Genomic DNA, 13,045 nt, shown 5'->3' on the forward strand with positions numbered 1-13,045 from the left:
CAAAATCTAAAACAGCTGAAGGTGAACTGTCATGAAGAGTAGGTGAAGATGAAATGCCCTGAATAAATCCAACACTTTAAAATTGGATTGGTTTGGAGTAGTCTGGAATATGAAAGGACACGTCCTTGTCATATCCAAGACCAGTTCTGTGCTTGTTGTGGACAAGCTGTTCCCAAGGTCTGATGATGGGCTTGGGAAGTGCAAACTGAACTTCTGCATCTGCATGTACAACTACTGCTTTATTGGGCACTGGATCTGAATCAACTGTAACATTATTGTCTTGTTGTTTATGGGAGTCTGTTTCATTGTTCTGAACAGAAACAGGTTCAGAATGATGACTCCATTGTTGTAATTCTGCTCGTTGTAGCTGAGATTCAAGCTACAAAAAATCAATGTTTTCTTGTGCATGTTGTAAAGATGTTTGAATATCTCTGAGAGTGTCTTTGCTAACTTTAACTGTGCTTCCACTAGTAGATAAGATTAGAGTGCTTAATAACTTCAATAATCCATGAATTTTCTCCATTATTTAAACAATCAAATCAATAAATGACCAAAAATGCACTTGTAGAAACAATAATGATTTTATAAAATTAATTTGCCAACTTTTCAACATGAATTAATGTCTTGTGCCTCAATTTCTACACAACAATCCCAATGTTGCCGTTTTAACATAATGTCCAGCTTGACAGGTTTGCAACCCACAGGCTCTTCCTTTCCAACGATAATAAGACCCCAACAGAAATGAGATTAGCTTCTATATTTCATCGACCATACACCATATAATACTAACATCCGTGCACAATAGCCTTCAATGCAATTTTCTGGTGAACCCAGTAAAGTGCTCTCTTTCTCTAGATCTTCCCTTCCTTTACGAAGCAAATAAACCACAAGATATTGATAGACTGCTGCATGCACATTACAAGGTACTACAGGCACATGAAATCTGGAACATGTACACGAGCTCAACCTCTCATAAACTCACTGCTACAAGCATGTAGAAATTAGATCATAACATTAGTGGTTGTAGTTCGATTCCTTTGATCCTAATATTGCAACATGGCTTCTCCAATGGCTAGATGAATTGTCTCCTTTCAATAGACATGGAGTGATGGTGGATGATTTGATCCACTTAAGCTCTTGAGGCTATCGCTAATGCATCTAGAATAATGCGGCTCTCTCCCTATTATAACTCAACTCTTGAAACCCTTAGATCTAGAATGACTCGGCCTTTTGAATCACAGTCAGGGCACAAGAATTTCTGCTTCACATTCCACTATAAATACTCAATTGAAATACATCAAAAAAGTCTCTTTCAAAATCTTTTTTTTTTCAAAGAAGTATGCATATATATCAACCTTCAAACAACACCCACATTTAAAACCATCCATACGCAGTCAACACTATCGTCCTTTTCAATTAGGGCGGCGCACATAATACATAATTCAAAACATGGGTTAACGCAGAGCTAGGAAGAATTAATACGAGAGATAGTCCAGATGCAATGGCAAGTTCTGCAGGTCAGGTTAAATAGGCCCCATAGCAAGTAGAATTTCAGATTTCAAAAGGTGTGAAGCCGCTAGACGGATAAGGAGAGGAGCGGAGCCGCTTGTCTATGAGTGGTGGATAGATACTATTTTGAGCTATAGCTGAGTTGAGAACCGCTGGGTTCACACAAAATACACAAAACTTCCGAGCACAGAGAATTGCATGATCATGTTCTCTTTTTATAAAGTTTATTTTTTGGAGTAGTGCTGAAGCAGTAGTAGCAGAAGCATTGATCTGTAATCTGCCTGCTGTTTTCTTTCATAAGGATCTGGCCATATCCCGAATTAACAAACAAGCAGAACAACGCTGAGGCTCGAGGGTCTGACCGTGTAGCACAGCGTTGAGGCTCAAGGGTTACAATGTTTAGAGGCAGGCAAGCGAAGCTGTGGAGGGAATCACGATGGAAAAAATGCCACAGAACAGTAATGTTGGGGTAGACATTCTTGAAATTAACAGCAAAATCATTATTCCATGCTCACGGCATTCACCATATTTCATAAAAAATATATGTAAACAGATTTGTTCGACCAATCATTTACAAATAAAAATACTATTCTAAATCGCTCAACAACATGCCACGGGATCAGAACTCCTGAGAAGCAGATCCAATCTCCCCCTTGTCTTTTCCAGATTTCTTAGGCAAAAGAACCAGGTGAATGTTAGGCAGGACTCCTCCATTGGCAATGGTTACAGCACCCAGCAACTTGCTCAGCTCCTCATCATTGTGAACGGCAAGCTGAATATGTCTTGGAACTATACGATTCTTCTTGTTATCCCGGGCAGCATTACCAGCAAGTTCCAAAACCTCAGTAGCCAGATATTCAAGAACAACGGCAAGGTTCACACCGCAATTGCATCCTCCTGCGCAACCAGATTTCAATATATTTTGACAGTAGCCCATTTGCATCAAGCAACTTCTTCAATTCCGATAGCGTTTCAACATAGTACAACAGATAAGACTCCTCCAGGTGACGGTAAGACTGGAGAGAAAATATTCAAAAGAGATGTGCACAATGGACAGAGAGCATCTTAATTTTGACCATGTTAGAATAATGGACAGAGAGCAGTGTTTTGTATGTAGGTGGAGCAGCGACAAGAGCAACGTAGCAGAAGGAATAGGCCAGTGGAATAATAGTGAGTTGCAGGGGAATAATGATGCGTTTAGGTTAGTGGAAGCGTTAGAGCTACCAGGATTTTCTATTTGGGTTAGTGTGCGCAAAGAATGCAGCTAAAATATGGCTGATAGGATTTCAAAATAGATAATTTAAGTCACAGAGGGCCAAGACTACTCACAACAGAGGAATGGTATCGCTGATAGAGGTAACAACCTCTATTCTAAGAAATGCTAAGAAAAGTATAATCAGGAGGAGAGCATTGGTTTACAAAGGCCACAAAAACAGGTGGCTCACACTTGAGTAGGGAAAGAGATCGCCCGCTCTGATACCATGTTAAACACACACATGGCAAAGAAAAGTAGGAAAGATAATCAGGAGAGTGCATTTATTATTAACAAGTGATATACATTTATAGTACATTGTATGACCCTTGGATTCATATTTCAAGTGGTCTCTTGGACTCCTTTGGCTGTTCAGCGTCCACACTAACCCTTAGAGGATTAGGTGTCCAACATAATAAAACTATTGGAAAATTTACCCGTCAATTCACTCTCTCATCATTGAACTATGGGGAAAGTAGGTTGGTATGTTAATGTTGAAACTGCACTTTACCAAGGGTGAGTCTATTGCCTTAGGTTTTGTTGCCATTTAGGTATGAAGAAATCATTGTTTTATATAAGAGTAATTGTTACGATTGAGATTCCCTAGTTTCCAACATTATATATTTCTTGGTCACCTTGTGCAAGAGTTTTAGAGAGAAATGTGATAGATTGAGGGAATACTTAGTAGTGAATGGGATCCCATTCCATATGTTTTACAAGGTAGAGAGGGAAAGAGAAGTAGGAGTGTGGGATTTATATATAAATAATGGGTTGAAATGTAATTCCTTGGTTGCACTAATTAGTGGTCAAGTTGAGGGAGGAAAACCATAGTCATAGCTAGTAAATTCTTGCTTTCGGGTTCGTTGTCTAGCATAAGTGATCCAAGTTGATATCGATGGACATACATCTACTCCAATGGATCAAAGCATAATTTTTCATCTTGGTATATTTTCTATACTTTTCTAGGTCCTAAATTCCAAGGCAATTTTGAGGACCTAAATGATGTTTTTTTGATGTGGCAAGGACCCATGCTATAGCATAGGCTAGTCAAAATGTCTAATTCTCTGCTAGACCTATGTAATGGGCTACTGAGCACGCCAAATGGTTATTGTATGCAAATTTTATGACCCTAGGAAGTTGACCAACTAACCCTAGTGGGACCCACAAGCCTTTTGGCATTTCTTCTCCTAGGGTTATTTTTTTATGTTTAGGGTTTTGTCATTACTTCTGATGTTAAAAAGGGTCTTTCAACCTCATTGTATCACATCTCTTCTCATAGATAAGTTACCACCATTCGAGCTAGTTTGTTTCATTCTACATTTTTATAGCTTATGCACCTTCCATTTATTAATATAATTAAGGTTTCATTGTATCTATGTGTTTTGGTTATAAATCTATATTTCATTTCGTTCCCTTCATAAATATGGATCAGTGGTATCAAAGTGTTCTTCTCTTTATCTATTTTTTTATGCATGTCTTCAATGAGGTCAATGTATAAGCAGATGGGACTCGAATTGATTGAGCCCTACAAAATGTCCTTATCGACCTCGACGACCTACCATGCTGGAAGAAAAGAAAGATGAAGGAGTAGGAGATCCTATTAAACAATTGCTTGAATAATCCCTCACGTGACAAAGGAATGAGATGATGAATAATTTTCCCCATATCCTTTAACAAATACCAACATTGGATGCATCTTCATCAAGTCACCTTTTTGGAGGCACAACCACCTTCAAGGTGCATGATCAGGTGCTCAATTTTATGATAAAAAATAAAGTGTCAGAATTTTGTCAAACTCAACTTTAGATCGAAGTGCTCATCATTCTGGATCCAACGGTGCAAACAAAACTCAAATCCGAGCTCGTATGTAAAAGTTAGAGGAAGTCAAAGTTCAAGTTTGACTTGTCTACATGGCACGATTGGATGACATGGCAAAGGTCCCATCAAATGAGGAGGTGCCAAGTGGCAGGCTACCATTGGCCCTCGCATATTACATATCACAGTCTCAGGTAGAAAGGTGCTAAGAATGAGCCTCAACGCAGACAGGTTGCGATGCGATCTAATCGCAATCGCATATCGCAAATGGACGAGTATTATGGAAATTGGCCCTCGACAGGTTGGGTTGTGATGCGATATCGCAATTTCATATCGCAGGAAACACAAGTTCCACTTAAGACTGTCATTGGTTCTTTGTTGATTGTGATGATCGATAAGACCCCGACACGATATGTTATGTGTTGTAGTTTATATGCTGTCGAGTCTGCCGATATTGCTGATTAATGTTCCCCCATCGATTATCAATTGAGAAATGCGATAGTTCCCGAACACGATACATTTATGAGCCACAATTTAAGTTTCCATCAGGTCCACCAATATTGCATCGCACAAGCACAAATTTCTATCGTGTTCATAGACTTTAAGCCGCTGGTCCTTGTTGATTGCGATCTGCGATATGGCCTACGACGCGGCCAAATTCTCGCTCAGTTAGTGGAATTTGGAGTGAATTTGTGGGATTATGTTGGTTTTGGAGAAATTTGTGGAACAAATAGTGGGAGAACTAGGAGAAGTCATGACTTATTCGGTTCTTATCCAAATTGGATGCAAAAAGAGGCTACATAGCCATTTTTTAACATTTAGAACTCATGGAGATAGTTTTTAGAGGCATTTGAGCATTGTAAACACACTTTTGTTATAATTTTGAGCATAATAGAGAGGCCTAAGCATTGGAAGCTAGACCAAGGAGACGTAGCACAAGAGGGGTGAACTCTTCATAAAATATCTATGTTGTGTGTTGTGTGTTGTATTTTGATGTTCTTTGTTGTTATTTTGTTGTTGTTCAGGATATTTTTTATGTTAAATTGTTTATAACATTTACATAAGAAATTTTGATGGGAATCAGTAAAAACTGGTGAATCCTTAAGAAATTTATAAGAAAATTATAAGCATCTTGGGTTTTGTTCTGAATGGGGAATTAACACAGCATTACTAATTTGCTCCATTTCAGATCAAGTTGGTATCGGAGCACTGGTATTCACTTACTAGATTTTCTTTGTGAAAGAAGGATTTAATCATTTTCAAGTTTGTGTCATGCTAACAAGGTTAAAAATCAAAAGAGGAGAAGGGAAGCTGGTTGAAAGCCCTATAGTTGTCTCAAGGGGAAGAAGAGAAATCACTACAAGAAAAAATGACATTGGTGAGGGGCGAAAAATGTCACCATAAGCTCATTGGTGATGGTCAAAAGAGCCTTCGTCACCAAAAACTGAACGTCATCAAAAGTGGCATCGCAAAAAGTATAGGTGTTGTAGTGACATTCAAAGTCTGTCACCAATAATGATTTATAATGACGGATAGTGACCGTCACCATTTCATATGAGCAATGGTGATGAACCATAGCCTCCATCACCAAAAACTGAACGTCACCAAAGGTGGCGTCACCAAAAGTATAAGTGTTGTAGTGACATTTAAAGTCCATCACCAATAATGATTTATAATGACAGATAGCGATCGTCACCATTTCATATTAGCAATGGTGACGGACCATAGCCTCCGTCACTAAAAGCTGAACATCACCAAATGTGACATCACCAAAAGTATAGGTGTTATGGTGACATTAAAGGTCCGTCACGAATATTGATTATAATGATGGATAGTGACCATCACCATTTCATATGAACAACAACAATTTATTGTGATGGATCTTTCATGGTCGTCACTATTGGTGCATATATATGGTGACGTTCGTTGACCCTCACCAAAAGCTGCATTGCCATAAGTATAGGTGTTGTGGTGACATTCAAGGTCTATCACGAATAATGACTATAATGACAGACATCGACCGTCACCATTTCATATCAACAACAATGATTTATGGTTACAGACCTTTGAGGTTCGTCACTATTGATGCATATATATGGTGGCGTTCGTTGACCGTCACCATTTCATATTTTGGTGATGGTTGAAAAATGTCACCAAAGCTCATTGGTGATGGTAAAAATCTCATTCCATATGGATCATGTCAGGGCACAATGGAATCGAACCACAAACCTCCTGCTTGTAAAGCAGGTGCTCTTCCATTCAGCTTCCTGAGTGTAAAGAATTAGACTTTTAAAATTAGACCTTGAAACTTCATCAATTGTAAATTCTACAACTTTCAATAAATTAAAGTCTCGACAATATTTTACTAAACAAGAAAAGAAAAATCGAAGCTGCAGGTCCCTACCTAATGGTTATGGAAATTATGAAAAGTGGGTGGAGGGAAAAATAATTATGTATACGAGAATCAATATGTTTAGTTGAATACTCAATTAAAAGTGAAAGTTTGAAGACATTTATAATCTATAAATGACCTATAACTAGAAAATGCACCAGATATTGCAAAGGAAATGTCATAAGTTGATAAAATATGGAAGAAGAACATTTATGAAGATAGATGCAATATGTTGTAGGTTGAGTGAAAGAAAAATCTCAATGTTGTTGTTGTTTGGTGTTTAGATATCTGAATGATATCTAAACTTCTGTGCAAATGTAACACGGATCTCTAGAAACCATGAACGACATATGATAAAATTTATATATATATATATATATATATATCCCCTTTACATAAACCAACATGCAATTTGGAATTTCACAAGTCCACACTCAAAACATGACAACAACCAACAAATAAAAGAAATTGACTTGGACAGAAAGTAATAGCTTGACCTTCATTCTTGAGCTGCTTCTATTTATTTGAATTTGACTCATGACATTCTTTATCTGACAAGGAATCAAAATCATCACTAGTGTCAAATTCATCCAACACAGACTTTGGATATCCCACTAACATTTGCCTTTTTGTTGCCATGCCTGAAAACCATGCAGTTTCTTGTTGATAGTAGAAAAATATGTGTGCCTGCTGCTCAAGAACACATTCCTTATTAACCATTGTTACCTGACAAAAGCAAAAGAGACAACACAATATCAGCGTACACAAAATCCCCTACCAAAATATAATCATGACTTAGCAAAGAATTCTAAAGGATGTTCTTAATTAATAAACTTTGTATTTGGAAATACTGTTTCTTTAGATTTAAAAAAGACTATGTTGTACAACACTTCTGTCTATTTATCCAGGAAATTATGTCATAGCATATGTCGCACAGTAGCAATCTACAATACCTAAAGTAAAAAGACAAATTTTCTCAAGAAAATAGATTTAGAAAAGAGATTTGAAAACTATAAGTTTGTCATCAAAGCTTTACTTAATTTAACAACAAACTAGTTGGAGTTTGAAAATCAAAATCATTCATAGGAAATGAATAGGACAGTGGCCAAAGTCATTATTCATACAAATAAAGCTAGAGTCACTATTTCCATTGAAGATAACTGAAATTTGGGCAATGGTCTAACAATTAGAGCTTATTTTTTGGGAAGACTCGTTAATACCATCATTATTTTTCCATGGTCTGTTGTGTCTCTAGATCTAGATCAGATAGCTTTCCATTCTCAAGTTCTACCTTTCAAGTACTGATTTCTGGTTCACCCTTTAAAACACAATTCTACCGCTCCATTTTATTTTGTTTTGTCAAGAGAATAGGCAGGACCTTCCCATCCTCTGTTTTACATAATCAATAACCATCCATCAATGATATAAAGAATAACAGTTACACAATAAAGGCCAAAGATGTTCTTGTTGTATACCTATGTTCTAGGACTCATCTAACCTTACTGGTGCAAAGAGATCACCCTGAAAAAATAACATCCACATGAAATTTAGAAAAAAAAAATTAAATCAAGCTCCAAGTAAACTAATCAAAATATGAACATCCTTTTAATCAATAAAATCTCTGACTTAAAATAAAAGTGGCTGTTGAGTTCCAAAACTGCCTCTCTCTTAAGCAACTTTCTCATCCTTCTTCCTTTGTTTTTCCATGAACAATGCATCCTTAATCATCAAAATCCATTGCGCATTGCCTCAAGGAGTATATTTCAGTGATTTACAAGTTATATTGTTATGTTTGTTATTTGAATAGGTTTTTGGCTTTCAGCTACGGAACGCAGCCACATTCCACAACTAACTGGTTGTTCCACAGTCATCTCCATGATTTTGTAGGATACAGGTGTCAAGAGAGGAAACAGACCACATGGGTACCTTGGAAAACGTCAGAACATGGATTGGATCCTATCCATTTGGTCTAGATCGATGAGGATGACTCCAGTCAAGGGGAAGTCAACTGTAGGAGACCTATGGCAAGTAAGACTCTATTTTCACACGATTCTCAGAGATGGATCCGAGACAGTCTCCTGAAGCCAAGGACTTCATCTGCCACCTCCACAAACAGAATCCAACAGCCATTATTAGAAGATTTATGTTCCAAGGCAACCGAAGACAAGAATTTCGCATACACTACATGTCTACGTATTTTGCTACAGCTGATTTCTCTCCTCAAAATAATTGTATATTTTCCTATAAATACCAGTGTGTAGAACGCAAAACAAGTTCAAGTTTTTTCTTATGTAATAGTGCATATTTTTGTTGTGTAGTGTGAGAAACTCAGTTCTTTGTTTTAATATAAGAACTATGTTTTCAATGGATACCTAAAGTGCTTGTGAAGTGTTGATTCTGTGCTGATAATCTGAGACCTTGCAGAGGGCCCCTGCATGGTCAAGGTTACATTTTATTTTTGTACATGTTTTTATTTCTGTTTGCCTTTTCCTTAGTTTAGTTGTAACTTCACTGTGTGTTTTCACCATGTTCATAATCGTTTTCTAACTCTGTGTATATTGCAGCTTATGTCATTTTTCACTAACTCAGAGTAGTTATATTCTAACGTAGAATAGTCCTTTGGTTTCCATTGCTTTTTAGTTTCTTAATTGTAGCTTTAAGTTGATAGCAGTAGCATAAATTGATTTATTTCATCTGTTGTTCCATAGATTATAGATTTTAAATTAAGTTGTTCAATGCCTTTTTCTTATTAGAGTAGTCACTCATGATATAAATGAATGTTTCCAAAAGCCTTTCGTTGATGGTTAATCCTCAAACTAAATGGTGAAATGTTGTATTTATGAATGAGTCTTTCATTACAATTGTTGTTCATTAGTTTTTAAGTTAAGTAGTTCAATGCCATTTTCTTATCAGTTTAGTAACTCATATTTCCAAGAACCCTTTCAGTTGAAGGTTAATCCTAAAACTAAGTGGTGAAATGTCTTATTTATGAATGAGTTTTTCTTTGCGTTTTCATGTTTACTTTTCTTAGAATGATGAAGAATGAAATCTCTCAAATTGCTATCATAAGGAGTTAGTTCTCCCTGACTTATGTAGCTGAGTGACAACAACACTTAATTTAGCCTTGCTTTCATAATAGAATAATTGCAATTCGATTTCTAGATTTTCACTTAGTTTAGCTGCAGTTTCATCTTCAGTTGTTCATTAAACTTTAATTCAGCAAGTAGCTTAAACAGTAGAGGTAGTCTTATTTCCAGTATATCATTTTTGATTTATCATAGATAGCTTCCATTTCATGTTCTCATTTAAACTTTGGTTTTGTAATTGAACAGATAGTAGTTTTAAAATTCCTTTCAGTTCATGTTTTGGAAACAATCATTATAGCAAGAAGAGAGGCTTTGTTTTCATTCTCTTGTTTACAAACTTTACTTCCAAATTTGGCCTAAAAGCACTTTTAGATCTTGTTTCATTCTTAGCAACAGCAGATTAAGATTTTATAGACTACATTGCAAAACATTAGGAATCAAAAGAAAACAACCCCAAAACAAACATAAAACTCAAAAACAGTGAGGTAAGAGGGTCATCTAGCACATATAGTGCACTACACTTCATCAGTTTACGATACCCGGATTGATAATTTATGTAGAAATTTAGGACACTAAATTGATTGAACATTTTGGCGCCGTTACTGGGGAAGTGTAACTAGGTAGCCTTATCTCTTACATTCATAAAAAAAAAACAATAAAAACAACAAAACAAAAAAATGACATGCATAGAGAAAGAGATTCTAGGGGTAGATTTATAGCTAGGGGTAGAAGTTCGATTTTCGCAACTCCACCTACTCCACCAAGAGTTAGGAAAGATACACCTCCATCCCAGAATCATACTCCAAGCCTTAGGATTCCTGAAAGTCAAGGGGCAGCAACTCAATTAGAAGATTCTCCTACTTCATCCACTAAAATAGACCTAGGAGAGAAGACCTTTTTCACTTCTACAAGGGGAGCCTATTGTAATTGAGGAAGTAGGAATACCTAGTGAAGAGGAATAACTAGAAACTCTCTCCCATAATCCATTAATAGAAGAACCAGAGGACTCTGAAGAAACTATAATTGCAAAAGAAGAACAAGATGGAGAATTCTCACTGTTTGGAGGAGGGGGTAGAGGGAGAGGTAGAGGAAACAATGGAGGAGGTAGAGGTAACAATGGAGGAGGCAGAGGAAATAGGGAAATAGATAACTCATTCGGATTCCCTATAGTAGATGAGGAAACACATACAACAATGAAAAACATTTCACCATCTATCCTCCCAAACTTTTATGGGTTGAGAAGTGAGGACCTTGAAATTTTTTTGTTTGAGTTTGAAGTCTTATGCAGAACCTATGACTATTTATAAGACTCTCAAAAACTCAAATTGTTCCCTTCAGCACTAAAAGGGCTTGCTTTGAAGTGGTTTATGGGGTTAGTTACTCAATCCATTAGAACTTGGAATGACATGAAATAGGCATTTTTGGATAGATACTTGTATTATTGTATGCCTACCAATCATAAGGATGAGGTATTCAAAATGATTCAAATGGAAGATGAAAACTTAGAGGATTTGCTTGAGATATTCAACTACAATTTGAAAAGAGAAAAAATGAACAATCTAGATGAAGAAACTTTGAAAGCTCTTTTGTTAAAGGCCATTAGAGATGAATGGATAGATATCCTTAACATGATGGGGAAGGGAGACATCTCTCAACTTCCATTGAGTGACATAACAGAAGTATGTGTCCATCTCTCAAGGGGGAATTCTAAAACTGGGAAAGGACCAAGAGATCCTTCTCTTGTTAGGGCAAACAAATCTGCAACCAGATGTGTAGGTAGGGTAGAAATTGGCAACATGCTTGATGAGTTTAAAACTGATCTTTTAGGGAGACTTAGTGAGCAACTAGACACCCTCAAAATCCAAAAAAAGCAGAAAATAGAGGTTGATGCCTTAGCCATCTTTTGTCCAAATTGCAGAAAGAAACATGCTCAAAGGGAATGCCCTTTAGATGCAAAAATTGTAGAAACTTGTATGATTTGTTCAGAAAGTCATGAGACCAAGGGTTGTCCTTCAATCCCAGGTCTTAAGGTTGTCTTTCAAGAAGAAACAGTCCCAAATTCTGTAGAACTTCTTTGCTTTGTTGCAAGAAGACCTTGGCAAGGGCAGCAAAATCAAGGATTTAACAATCCAATGTATTTTCAGCCCCCACCAAACTAGAATTCTTGGCAACAACCTTGGCCTTAACCTCAAACTCAGTATCAATCTCAACCATGGGCACAAGGGGTACAAAATACTTATGGGAGATTTTCTCAATATTATCAATATGCTCCAACTTATCAGAGCTATCCTCCCCCACAAAATCAGCCACAAAATCAGTAGCAAAATCTTCAACCACAACTTCCAAATCAAAGCCCTCACCTTTCATTGCCATTTCCACACAACCTCCACAACAAAGTCAAAATACTCAACTCTTACTTCCAGTTCAATGAAAACCAAATCAACTACTAGCCCAACCATTGCCAAACCCCAATAATAAAAACCCTCAGAATTCTTATTTGGTAGAAGGACAACAGTTTCCTACTTACATGATTGCTCCTCTAAATCTTAATGATGTTCAACTTAGATCTGGTAGGATATTAGAAAAGGAAAAACCTTCTATAGATATTCAAGAACAAGATGATTCTGAGGAGGATTCTCTAAAAGTCAATAAAAGTTTTGATGGTACATCCATCCAAAACCAAACTAGTGAAAAAGGAAAACAAAAAGAGTCAATAAACACAACTCCTATAATTGAGCAACTACCATCTAATTCTACACCTCATTTTCCTGAGAGATTACAAATTGATAGAGGAGTAGAAAAACAGATCTTGTTTCCCAATTATGACTTCCTAGATGAATTGAAGAATGTTCATATCAAGATTCCTTTGTTACAAGCCATTAGAGAAATTCCTATTCTAGCTAAGACAATAAAAGAGTTGAGCATCAAAAACCCAGGAAGAAAACCAAGAGAAACAAAAAGAATTCACCTGGTAGGAAAGATAACAGATAT

General features: G+C 36.7%; 1 pseudogene; it reads right to left on the reverse strand.

Moving 5' to 3' along the window:
• Positions 1-2,128: 2,128 nt before the first annotated feature.
• On the reverse strand, positions 2,129-2,446 carry LOC149232864 (histone H2AX pseudogene; annotated as a pseudogene).
• Between the last annotated feature and the right edge of the window lie 10,599 nt (positions 2,447-13,045).

This window comes from Pinus tabuliformis, chromosome J (genome assembly GCF_031772625.1).
Source record: "Pinus tabuliformis cultivar Carrire ecotype Pingquan chromosome J, CPIR1, whole genome shotgun sequence".
Lineage (NCBI taxonomy): Eukaryota > Viridiplantae > Streptophyta > Pinopsida > Pinales > Pinaceae > Pinus > Pinus tabuliformis.